Consider the following 10000-nt stretch of genomic DNA (forward strand, 5'->3'; position numbering starts at 1 on the left):
CCGACTGACCCGTGCTCGACCGCCGTTGGCACGGAACCCTTCTCCACTTCGGTCTTCGAAGGTCTCGTTCGAATATTTGCTACTACCACCGAGATCTGCACCCGCGGTCGGCTCCACCCGGGCTCGCGCCCTAGGCTTCCGTGCTCGCCGCGGCGCCCTCCTACTCGTCGCGGCATCGTTTCGGCGCGAAAGTTCATCGCTCCTCGCCGCGACGGTCCGGCATCGGTCCGTCGCTCCAGCGCCATCCATTTTCGGGGCCGGTCGATTCGGCAGGTGAGTTGTTACACACTCCTTAGCGGATTCCGACTTCCGTGGCCACCGTCCTGCTGTCTATATCGACCGACACCCTTTCGGGGATCTCATGGGCGTCGCGTTAGGCACCTTAGCCGGACGTTTGGTTCATCCCACAGCGCCAGTTCTGCTTACCAAAAGTGGCCCACTTGGCACTCGCATTCGAGGTGACCAACCGCCCAGCGAAGCGTGCTGGCGGCGGCGGCCGGATGGGTCGGCTCCGTCGTTCGGGAGAGTCGGCCCGTTCCACCCGTTCCGAGTTCGAGAGTAGGTCGAGGCCGTGAACGGCCCCGGGGCCTCCAATCGTTCGCTTTACCGGATGGAATTGCGACGATCGAGCGCCAGCTATCCTGAGGGAAACTTCGGAGGGAACCAGCTACTAGACGGCTCGATTGGTCTTTCGCCCCTACACCCGGTTCCGACGATCGATTTGCACGTCAGAGGCGCTTCGGACTTCCACCAGAGTTTCCTCTGGCTTCATCCCGACCGGGCGTGGATCGCCATCTTTCGGGTCCCTGGTCGCTCGCTACGCCAGAGTCGGCCGAGTCGTACTCGGAAAAAGGGGAAACCGACCCGGGGGTGATGCGCCCGCGCGCAGCGCCTAAACTCGACGACAAAATAGGACTAGTTCAAGCCGCGGGATCTCACCGATGGGCGGAAGGAGGATATGGAAGCTGGCGCCCGGCAATTCCCCTTTTTGGAAGATGCGCCGGTCCCCTCTCGGGGAGGAGGGAAAAACAACCGCACGTCAGCCACGAGCCTTCCCTCTCCTATCTCTCTCGGGAAGAGAGAAAAAAGGAAAAGTTGCGGGCACCGCAGCAGCGACGGCGGAAGGCCGAAAACGCCGCGCCGGCGGGATCGGGCACGGCTCGGAGGCGGGTGAGGCGAGGAGAGAAGACGACGGCACGAGACCGACGACACCCCCCGACGACCCCCGGACGACTTTGCCACGACACCTCTCCCGATCGACGCCCTCCTACACGCTCTCTCGCTTTCGCTTCGCCTTCGGGGTTAGTCAGAGGTGGCCCCTACGACTCGCGAACGGCCAGGACTCCTCGGTCCGTGTTTCAAGACGGGTCGGGTGGGTTGCCGATGCACGTCGCTGACCCGGGGTGGCGGGCGGCTCGAGTAAAAAAGCGTCGCCGAGCGACCTCTCCGGAAACGGAAACGGGCGCGGGCGGGGTTGCCCCCGACAAGAACCCGAAACGTCGGCGAGGTGCGTGACGGCGAGGCCGCGCCAGTCCTATCCCGCCTCTCATCGCGCACGCGCCCGAGACGGTGGGGCGCCTAAGGAGCGACACACAGAGTGCGTCGCCCGCACGCGACTTCCGGCGGGATCAAAACGGACCGGCTCGCCACGTGTAACGGATCGTGTCAGATTTCCTCCGTTCCCGGCAGAAAGGGGCAGTTACGTTCGCGGGCCCGACGGCCGGTGGCCCCCGACTTCACAAGGTGGGAAGACGGGGGTTTTCAGGGTGATGAAACGCCTGCCGCCTACGGAAAAAAACCCGCGTGTTCGACCTGCACGCCGGGAACGGGTCGCGACGACGGACCGGAGGGGAAGTGCGTCCGGTGCCGGCCGCGCGGAGGTCGCGCCGAAGCGCCCGCGCCATGATTACGCCGAGCGATGAGAAGGGGACGGGTGCAGCGGAGTCGCGCGCGGAGGGAGCAGGAGGAAAGAAGAAGCGGCGGCGACGGATGCGGCGGGTTAGGGCCCGGCGGCAGCAGCGATCGAGAGGACGAGTCCCCTCCGTCGCAGCCAACCGACGCAGCCACCTACCGACGCCGCGGTCGTCACCACGTTTCCCTTCCCGCTATCCACGCGGCCCGTCTCCTTCGTCGGCGACGCGGGCACAAAAGCTGGCCCGCGGAGAACGAGTTCCCCGCGGACACGACGAACGACGACCTGTGCCGCGACGGCCTCTCTTTCAAGAACACACATCGAGTTTGGGCTCGAGCCTAGGCAGCACCGGACTGAGTCCCCCCGCGATCGCGGTGAGCGGTCCCACCCGTTTACCCCTGGGCGGTTTCACGTTCTCTTGAACTCTCTCTCCAAAGTTCTTTTCAACTTTCCCTCACGGTACTTGTCGACTATCGGACTCGTCCCGGTATTTAGCCTTGGATGGAGCTTACCACCCGATTTGGGCTGCGTTCCCAAGCAACCCGACTCTCGGATCGAAGGCCGTCGCTCGCCGTCCGCACCGAATGGGCCTGGCACCCGCCGCGGGCGGCCCCGATCGAGGGAACTCCGAACTATGCGAGACGAAAACGAACGGCTGCCTTCGACCCATGCGCCACACGTCCCGAAGCCTTTAACTTGCGACGGGATTCGGCGTTGGGCTTCTCCCGGTTCACTCGCCGTTACTAAGGGAATCCCGGTTGGTTTCTTTTCCTCCGCTTAGCGATATGCTTAAGTTCAGCGGGTCGTCTCGTCCGAGCCGAGGGCGGCGGTTTTTAGTAGAGTGTGGTGTTTGGAGGAGAGGAATCTCGATCGGTACCCTCCGTGTGACGACGGCTGGCCGATATAGCGCCCGTCCGACCGAAAATGAAGAAGCCAACAATTAAAAAAAAAGCGTGGGTCCTCCCCATCCGACGTTGCCTACGACGCGGCCACCTTTTTACGGTGCGACGGCCGTGCTCGTCGCGCTGCTCGAGGCGTCGCTGAGAGACACCTTCATGAGGCAGAGAGCGAGACGAGCAGGCGGCGCTTACGTCGGCAGTCGGTTAGGTCGGTGCTTTTTTTTTTGTTTTGTTCTCCCTTCGGCTGCTTTCGGACAGACTCCTCCTGCTCCTCCTCCACAGTGTTTCTTCACGCGGTCGAAAAGGGAAAAGACTCCGCGGTCTGCCAGCGGGAGACGAAGGAGGAGGCCGGAGAGGGTTTTAAAAAAAAAAAAGACATTGAAAGGAGTCAATTCTTTTTTTATTTTTCTTCCCCCTCGTCACTCGCTCCTGCGACGTCCCGGTTACCACCGTGCCGAGGACCGGGCGGGCACGGGGACGGCAAGATGTCGTTTCGTTAACGGAGAAAGACATGTAACGTTCCGCCTCTCGACCGGACGTGGCCCCGAGACAAGGGATCTCGGGGCCGCAATGTGCGTTCGAGGTGTCGATGTTCACTGAGTCCTGCAATTCGCATCAGTTCTCGCGGCTGGCCGCGCTCTTCATCGACGGACGAGCCGAGTGATCCCCCGTCCAGGGTTCAGCACTTGGGTTTTTTATATTAGTTTTTGTTTATATAGATTTAGTAGTGTGCGAGGAGGTCTGTGCGAGGAGGCGTGACGGCATTGCAATGTCGCGAGTAGTTTGTTTTTAGCTAGCGGCGGTGGCACAGCGGCTGCAAAAAAAACAAAAAACGATAAAGCGGCGACAAGGCAAAGAAGAAGCGGCCATCACTTGCGGTGGGCGAAAAAACAAACAGGTGGTAAGACGCGGAAGCAAGCAAGAAGAGCTGGGGCTTTAAAAACCTCCGCGTCACCACAAATCTATCTCTCGCTCCGCCTTTTATAGGTTTGTTTGCGCGCATTCGAGGCGTTGACGCCGACAGACAGAGGAGGTAGGCCGGAAAACAACAAACCAGTCTCCGAACGGGAAAACGGTAATGATCCTTCCGCAGGTTCACCTACGGAAACCTTGTTACGACTTTTACTTCCTCTAAACGATCGGGTTCGGTCGTCTTCTCCAGGCATCGAACGCCGAGGCGTAGATGCACGAGTGTCGTGACGGACACGTCGCGCACTGCCCGGCGGCGTCGTCGGCCAGATCCGAGGACCTCACCGGACCGTTCGATCGGTAGTAGCGACGGGCGGTGTGTACAAAGGGCAGGGGACGTGATCGACGCGGGCTGTTGACCCGCGCCTACCGGGAATTCCTCGTTCACGGGGTTGGTTACAGGCCCCGATCCCTATCACGGGAGGTGGTTCAGAGGTTTCCCAACCCCTCTCGGGCCGGGGCGGAAGTCCCCGCTGATACCTCCAGTGTAGCGCGCGTGCGGCCCCGGACATCTAAGGGCATCACAGACCTGTTATCGCTCCGCCTCGTGTGGCTTTCTGCCACCCGTCCCTCTAAGAAGTGCGTGAGAAAACCGACCCGGACCCGAGCGCCACGGAGGACGCCGAGCCCGGCCGTAAAAATCACTGACATCGGCGCACTAGTTAGCAGGCCGGAGTCTCGTTCGTTATCGGAATCAACCAGACGGATCGCTCCACCAACTAAGAACGGCCATGCACCACCACCCACCGAATCGAGAAAGAGCTATCGATCTGTCAATCCTACCGGTGTCCGGACCGGGTGAGTTTTCCCGTGTTGAGTCAAATTAAGCCGCAGGCTCCACTCCTGGTGGTGCCCTTCCGTCAATTCCTTTAAGTTTCAGCTTTGCAACCATACTCCCCCCGGAACCGAACTCTGGTTTCCCGCAGGCTACCCGCCGGGTCATGGAAGCGAACGCCGGCGGATCGCCGGTCGGCATCGTTTACGGTCGGAACTACGACGGTATCTGATCGTCTTCGAACCTCCGACTTTCGCTCTTGATCGAGGAAAACGTGCTTGCCACACGCCATCGCTGCAGTTCGTCTTGCGACGATCCAAGAATTTCACCTCTAACGTCGCAATACGAGTGGCCCCGACCGCTCCCTTCGATCATTGCCTCGCCGTAGACGGAGACCGACAGACGTAACGAGGCCCTCTTCCATCATTCCATGCTTATCGTATGCAAGCTTGAACAGCCCGCTCTGAGCACTCTAATTTTTTCAAAGTGAACGTACCGGCCGCCGCGGACACTCGGTTAAGAGCACCCTTGGAGGAGAAACCGCCGACCGCAACACGCGCGCAGACAAGACACGAAGCAGGGACTCGGAGCGGACCGGGGGGTTCAAAAAAAAAGAGGAACGCGGGAAAAGGAGAGGGAGAGAAGCGCGGGGGTCAGAGTGCGGGGATGCGAATGAACACACCCAAACACACACACGTAGCACCCCCCCCGTTAGACTACTCCCGGAACCGAACCGACGACCACTTGTTTTTTTTTTCCGGATCCCGATCACGAACCCTCCTCGTCCACCTCGCCGGCAGGACCGCGTGGCGGGTATGCTAGCGGTTGACACCGGCGGAAAGGGCCGGGAATGCGAACGGACGACCAAGTCAACGACGGACGATGGCGCCGCCGCCCCGGGGCCGCTGCGCGACCACGAACCGAGTTCGGACTACGAGCTTTTTAACCGCAACAACTTTTAATATACGCTACCGGAGCTGGAATTACCGCGGCTGCTGGCACCAGACTTGCCCTCCGGTTGGTCCTCGTTAACGGATTTGAAGTGTACTCATTCCGATCGCGGGGCCTCGACAGAGTCCCGCGTCGTTTATTTTTCGTCACTACCTCCCGTGCCGGGAGTGGGTAATTTGCGCGCCTGCTGCCTTCCTTGGATGTGGTAGCCGTTTCGCATGCTCCCTCTCCGGAATCGAACCCCGATCCCCGTTACCCGTAGTAACCACGGGTAGGCACTTAACCGACCGTCGACAGTTGATAGGGCGGACCCTCGAGAGACCCGTCGCCGGGCGTGAAAGCTCGTGCGATCGACCAGTGAGTTATCCAGAGTCACCAAAGCGGAGCGCGCCGCCCTATGAGCCCCGCCACCGAACGGACCCGCGAGCGGGAACGCCGACGACGGGAGGACGGAATGACGCGCATCGGTCTCAGTCTAATATGTAGCGCCGCGACCCGGAACGGCCGACGCGGGTGCCAGCGCGCGAGGCGTGGCGACGACGGCGCGCCGACCGATCGCGGCCTGTGTCACATGTATTAGCTCTAGAATTGCCACAGTTATCCATCGCCTCCGAGGAGGAATACGGTCCCGAGGATTAGGTCCGGTTCCTGAGCCATTCGCGGTTTCGCCCGTTCTAATGCGTGGCGTGAACTTACACTTGCATGGCTTAAGCTTTGAGACAAGCATATGACTACTGTCAGGATCAACCAGGTATCGTTGGAATTTGGGACTTTGTTTCGACAGAACGACAGACCGACCGACCGACCGACCGACATAAGACAGACAACTAACAACGACGGGCACGTGTTTATTTTGTTTTTCGAGGAGGTTCGCCGTCAGTAGAAGCGCGCTGCCCGCGCTGATGGCCTCTTTTTTGTTTCTCCCTGGACTTGGACCGAGACCGAGACTCAAAGAACGAAAGCGACCAACGTCGACAACAACAACGACAACGGCACCCTTGACAGCGATACATACGACAAACGACAAGCAGCACGTACGGCAGTGCACACGGACATCGAGGGTCAAGGTGCAGACTGAACTCGCCGAGGTCGTCGTCATCGTGGTCGCCATCGATTCCGTCTCGTCGTCGTCGTCGTCAACGTCCCGTCACAGCCGGCCGAGAAGAGAGAACAGACGACAGCGTCGACAACAACAACATCGACAACGGCACCCTTGACAGCGATACATACGACAAACGACAACAGCACGACGGCAGTGCACACGGACATCGGAGGTCAAGGTGCAGACTGGAATCGTCGAGGTCGTCGTCATCGTGGTCGCCATCGATGCCGTCTCGTCGTCGTCGTCGTCGTCTTCGTCGTCGTCGTCGTCATCAACGTACCAACCGACCGAGACGAGAGAGCAAGCAACAACGTCGACAACAACAACGACAACGGCACCCTTGACAGCGATACATACGACAAACGACAAACAGCACGACGGGCAGTGCACACGGACATCGGAGGTCAAGGTGCAGACTGAACTCGTCGAGGTCGTCGTCATCGTGGTCGCCATCGATGCCGTCTCGTCGTCGTCGTCGTCTCGTCGTCGTCGTCGTCGTCGCCAACGTCAACGTCAACATCACAGCCGTCATCGGGGAGGAGCTGGACCAGGGCAGCGGCGGCGTAAATTTTCCCGTCACCTTCGTCGTCGCCTTCGTCGACCGACCGACCGACCGGCGTCCGTGTTCGTGCTCGGAAAACCGAGGAGAGACAACGTGCACATGGCGGCGTTCTCGCAAGCGGCTCCTCGGTCCGATTTTTTTGGGCGGCTTTTTCGAGCTTTTTTTTTCTCACCCTTTCGTCCGTGCGACGGCGAACGTTAGGGAAAAAAAAAAAAAAAAAAACGACAACAACGCGGCGGACCGGGCGAACAACATCGTCGACACACACGACATTGACGACCGGTCCCCCTTTCACAATCGCATCGAAGATAAAAACGAACGAGTCCGATTCGAGCACCGAGTCGCGATGCGGGAGGACTGTCGGTGCAAGTATCGATCACTGACGTGAGCGCTTCGCCGGACAGAGGATGGCTCATCCGGCAGCCGTGCAAATCGACGGTATGGGAAGAACGAACAAGAAGAGCAACGACTTGATCGGCGGCTTGGGAACTGCGGACGGTGAAAACGGGTTAATCGACTGCGACCACGACTGCTCGATCGATCTTCTTTGGCGCTAACAAAGGTGGAGGTGGCGCAAGAAGGGACTAGCGCTATCACCGTCCACGTATCAGAAGATGCGGCGGCAGACGTCGACGCTTATGCGTTGTCGGACGAGAAGTCGCTGCAGCACGTGTACCGCGAGCGGGACGTCCAAGGTTTTGCCAGACGGAAAGAAATCGGGTGTCAGCGAACGTTCACACGGCTGTGAGATCGGACGCTGACAGGAGTAGGAGGCGGCAGGCAGGCGGCGGTTACGGCGGCGGCGCCTGCTGCTGCTCATCCTCCTGTTTGCTGCGGCGACTTCCAGGACGGGAGAGCATCGAACAACGTACGTATGGTTACAAGGGGATCAGGATCTACATAGTGCATCCCCCGCGGCTATTTTTGTTTGTTTGTTCGCTCGTTCGTTAATTCGTTCGTTCGTTCGTTCGTTCGTTACAATGTACGTTTTTCCGTTCGACGGCGGCAGAGAGCGGCGGCGTTTCTCCCTAATCCGGAGGATTTATCGGTCGCACAGCGATGGGTCGTTCGGCCGATCATCGAAAGATTCGCAGGTAGTGGTTGAATGGCAGAACGGCAGCAACAACAGCGGCGGCTGAGAGCGGCGAACGCTGAGGCGGAAGCAGAAGCTGCAGCAAACGTATCGGCTAAACATGGTGGACATAGATATGGCTGACGACGCGGGTACCACGACGACTATGGAACCAGGAAAAGGAGCCGTTAGTTGTTCCAACATATCGTTCGACACGTCGAGCAGCCCTAGGTCCACGGAGAAGCACACACACGTACCACGTATTATAACCTAACGACGATGAGCGGGCGCACGGTTGGCAGGAACGAAGGCGGCGGATCAAAACAAGTTGGAGCGCGGGGCGACAGCGATAACGGTGACAGCCCTAGGCGGCGGAGATGCCACTTCTGACGCCTTTGCGACAAGCCCGTAGAGACGTTCCGGACCACCACGAGGCAAAGAGTCGCTGCTCCGACGAACCGACACACCAAAGTGTGCTTCCTACCGAACATGTTTTATAAAACTTTCAAACTGGAAAACCCCAGAAATGGTTGTTGGTATTTGTCCAGACCCACCTCCGACACCTGAAAATGGTGGTCAAAAAAACGTCGATTATACGAAGCGACATTTCTGGTCGGCGATTTTCCAGTTTTACGCCTACTGCCACATGGGGATGTCGGTAGGCGTCGCAAAGTGCCTTCTCGTAGGCTAGGCACACCAGGACTTTGTCATTTTTTTCCCCCTCGACATTCCTGGTCCGGTCTATTCCGATTTTACACCTACCGCCATGTGGGGGTGGCAGTAGGCGTCGAAAAGTGCCTTCTCGACCGCTAGCGACACCACTACTTTATCGAGCTCTGGAGGCCCGCACACCGACCCGGGGGCCGCGGAGTCGACCCCGGGGCCTCCGCCTCTCGCCGCCGCTCACTTGGACGCCTTCCGCAACCTGTGGTCCCGCTCGGGGCCGCCGGGAGCCTCGCCGACCTGACCGGTGTCGGTAGGCGTCTGGAAGCGCCCGGCCGACCTGGACGAGGTCCCCCTGGCCCCCGGGGGACACCCCTTAGTTGGATGGGGGTGCTGTCCCGGGCACACATGGCAACCCGCGGCCGCCTACCGACAGCCCCCGTCGCTCGATCGCTACTCCTTTCCAACATATGTCGGAGAAGCCGGGCGGTTGTGAAACCCCAGAAATGGTGTTGGTATTCGTCCAGACCCACCTCCGACACCTGAAATGGTGGTCAAAAAAACGTCGATTATACGAAGCGACATTTCTGGTCGGCGATTTTCCAGTTTTGCGCCTACCGCCATGTGGGGGTGGCAGTAGGCGTCGAAAAGTGCCTTCTCGACCGCTAGCGACACCACTACTTTATCGAGCTCTGGAGGCCCGCACACCGACCCGGGGGCCGCGGAGTCGACCCCGGGGGCCTCCGCCTCTCGCCGCCGCTCACTTGGACGCCTTCCGCAACCTGTGGTCCCGCTCGGGGCCGCCGGAGCCTCGCCGACCTGACCGGTGTCGGTAGGCGTCTGGAAGCGCCCGGCCGACCTGGACGAGGTCCCCCTGGCCCCCGGGGGACACCCCTTAGTTGGATGGGGGTGCTGTCCCGGGCACACATGCAACCCGCGGCCGCCTACCGACAGCCCCCGTCGCTCGATCGCTACTCCTTTCCAACATATGTCGGAGAAGCCGGGCGGTTGTGAAACCCCAGAAATGGTGTTGGTATTCGTCCAGACCCACCTCCGACACCTGAAAATGGTGGTCAAAAAAACGTCGATTATACG

At 59.9% G+C, this 10000-nt stretch overlaps 1 non-coding gene and 2 pseudogenes across 1 annotated transcript; all 3 read right to left on the reverse strand.

Moving 5' to 3' along the window:
• LOC145273210 (large subunit ribosomal RNA) overlaps nt 1–2738 on the reverse strand; it is a 5395-nt pseudogene extending 2657 nt beyond the window's left edge.
• A 595-nt stretch (nt 2739–3333) lies between these two features.
• Nucleotides 3334–3491, reverse strand: LOC145273332 (5.8S ribosomal RNA). The gene has a single exon (XR_013866327.1). It is a non-coding gene; the product is annotated as a 5.8S ribosomal RNA (ribosomal RNA).
• Nucleotides 3492–3887: 396 nt separating this feature from the next.
• Nucleotides 3888–6260, reverse strand: LOC145273557 (small subunit ribosomal RNA; annotated as a pseudogene).
• Between the last annotated feature and the right edge of the window lie 3740 nt (nt 6261–10000).

Source organism: Euprymna scolopes, unplaced genomic scaffold (genome assembly GCF_053919585.1).
Source record: "Euprymna scolopes isolate OS-2025 unplaced genomic scaffold, ASM5391958v1 sca1, whole genome shotgun sequence".
Lineage (NCBI taxonomy): Eukaryota > Metazoa > Mollusca > Cephalopoda > Sepiida > Sepiolidae > Euprymna > Euprymna scolopes.